This window comes from Mandrillus leucophaeus, unplaced genomic scaffold (assembly GCF_000951045.1).
Source record: "Mandrillus leucophaeus isolate KB7577 unplaced genomic scaffold, Mleu.le_1.0 Scaffold645, whole genome shotgun sequence".
In the NCBI taxonomy this organism is placed as follows: domain Eukaryota; kingdom Metazoa; phylum Chordata; class Mammalia; order Primates; family Cercopithecidae; genus Mandrillus; species Mandrillus leucophaeus.
Genome location: NW_012106975.1, coordinates 569,401 through 571,904, shown reverse-complemented (window position 1 = coordinate 571,904; position 2,504 = coordinate 569,401). Strand labels below are relative to the sequence as shown.

At 45.5% G+C, this 2,504-nt stretch overlaps 1 long non-coding RNA gene across 1 annotated transcript in view; it reads right to left on the bottom strand.

Moving 5' to 3' along the window:
* Positions 1-57: 57 nt before the first annotated feature.
* Positions 58-2,504, bottom strand: part of LOC105554480 — a 4,915-nt gene continuing 2,468 nt past the window's right edge. Inside the window, exon 2 of the long non-coding RNA XR_001008333.1 lies at positions 58-323. This is a non-coding gene — a long non-coding RNA (uncharacterized LOC105554480). The remainder of the gene's footprint in view (positions 324-2,504) is intronic.

Genomic DNA, 2,504 nt, shown 5'->3' with positions numbered 1-2,504 from the left:
GCTGACAATTCCTTTCCTAATCTTTAAGGAATCAAAGCACAATGATGAAAAGTTTAGAGGTTTAAGGTTTAAAGAATGCTCTAGGTAGGCTGGGCACGGTGGCTCACGCCTGTAATCCTAGAACTTTGGGAGGCTGAGGTGGGCTGATCACAATGTCAGGAGTTCGAGACCAGCCTGGCCAACATGGTGAACTCTCGTCTCTACTAAAAATACAAAATTAGCTGGGTGTGGCAGGATAGTCACTTGAACCTGGGAGGTGGAAGTTGTGGTGAGCCAAGATCACGCCATTGCATTCTAGCCTGGGCAACAGAGCAAGACTCCGTCTAAAATAAATAAATAAATAATTTCCAAGTATAGTCACAAGACAAAGAGTGACTCATGAAAGGAGAGAGGACTTAAATACTCTTAAGTACTGGCTGTGGGTTAGCACAAGAAAGGAGTAAATGCAAGGAACTGGATAGAATGACTGATTTAGTCGCTGGGTGCAGTGACTCGCGCCTGTAATCCCAGCACTTTGGGAGGCTGAGGCGGGTGCATCACCTGAGGTTGGGAGTTCGAGACCAGCCTGGCCAACATGGAGAAACCCTGTCTCTACTAAAAATACAAAATTAGTCAAGCATGGCAGGAGAATCACTTGAACCCAGGAGGGAGAAGTTGTGGTGCGCAGAGATTGTGCCATTGCACTCCAGCCTGGGCAACAAGAGTGAAGCTCTGTCTCAAAAAAAGGAATGACTGATTTAGGTACAGGAGAGCAATTTGTTAATACACTTGTGCATAACTTTGCTCACTTTCTTTCTCTGTTGCTAAAGTAATTTGTAGGCCAGGTCCAGTGGCTTATACCTGTTATCCCAGCACTTTGGGAGGCCGAGGCAGGTGGATCACTTGCAGTCAGGAGTTCGAGACGAGCCTGGCTAACATAGCGAAACCCCATCTCTACTAAAAATACAAAAATTAGCTGGGTGTGGTAGAGCATGCCTGTTGTCCCGGTTACTTGGGAGGCTGAGGCAGGAGGATTGCTTGAACCCGGGAGGGTTCAGTGAACTGAGATTGTGCCCCGTACTCCAGCCTGGTCGACAGAGCCAGACTCTGTCTCAAAAAGGAAAAAAAAAGTAATTTGTAGAAATTCACATAAAGGTAGCAAAAAGGTATATAATTCGTCCATAATCCTAGCTCTCAAAGGCCACCATTATGAACGCTTTTGTAAGTTATGAATGAATGCTTTTGTAAGTAATTATGAGTGCTGGGATTACAGGCTTGAGCCACCCATGCCTGGCCAAAGCAGATCTTATTGTGTTCCTTGTCCTGTCCTTCCCAGCTTACCTACCTTCATCTGTCCAATCACAGACCCCAGGACCCACAGACAATAGTAAAAGGTCCAAAGGTAGAAAAGCCAGACCAGAGGCCAAGTGCTGGGCTTTTCCCACACCATGTGCAACTGTCCCCTAACATTTGTACCAGCTGCTTCATCATAACCATACAGAAAATGGTACCTGGCCAGTCTCTTGCTAGGTTAGGGTGCAGCTCCCTGACATACTTGCAAGTCTTGTTCCAGGTCAGGTCTGTGGTCCTGTAATTCCAACTCTGTCTATCTCTCAACTAGAGGCGTGTGGGTCAGGGGCATTGCCTCTGACTGATGGACACTGAAGTTCTGCATCTCCTAAAGGTCACAGTAAAGAGGCATTGAGGGGTGGACGGCGAATGTTACCCTCTATTTGTAACCGTGGAATGCAGAGACGTAGCCCCTGCTCTTCCCTCTGCCCAGCACAATCATCCTCCCAAAAGCTGGACCACTTAATCCCACTTCCTTCAGAGATCATCTTACCAGAGGCCTTTCTTGGCCAATCTCTATACAATAACCATCCCACTCACGCACACCCTTGGCCCTCTCCAGAGCCTTACCCTACTTTTTCTTCACAGCACATACCACTTGTTTTATATATATATGTGTGTGTGTGTACACATAAATATATATATTTGGATTTATTGACTGTACCCTCTACCCTCTTCCCACTGGAAAGAAAGGCCTATAGGGGAGGAACTTTGGTTTGGCTCTTCGCTGTGTTATTATTACCCACTAGCACAGCTGCTGCCAGCCAACAAATATTTGTTGAAGGGATTAATGTAATCTCTCCTCCCACTTATATTACTGTCCTTGCAGTTTCTAATTTCAACTTACAAGTGGACTATGAACTGCAAATTCCTACACTATGCACTGATGCTAATTAAAAAATCATTAGGATGGCCTGAAATGAATTTGGCTTAATTTTAATCTGCCACCTGAATGTGGTCCAGGTTCCAGGTGAAAACAAATACGGGATCCTTCAGGATTTGAGACCTGCAGTACAGTAATTCCAGCAGAGATAAGCAGGGTTCCTGGAATTTGTCCCTTATCCCCTTCGCTGCTTAATCACACAGTGTTCCCTGCCCAGGCCAATCAGCATTACCTCCTGACTTCAAAATGCCCTTCTCCAGCTACTGTGCTGGTAAAAAAAAAAAAAAAAAAA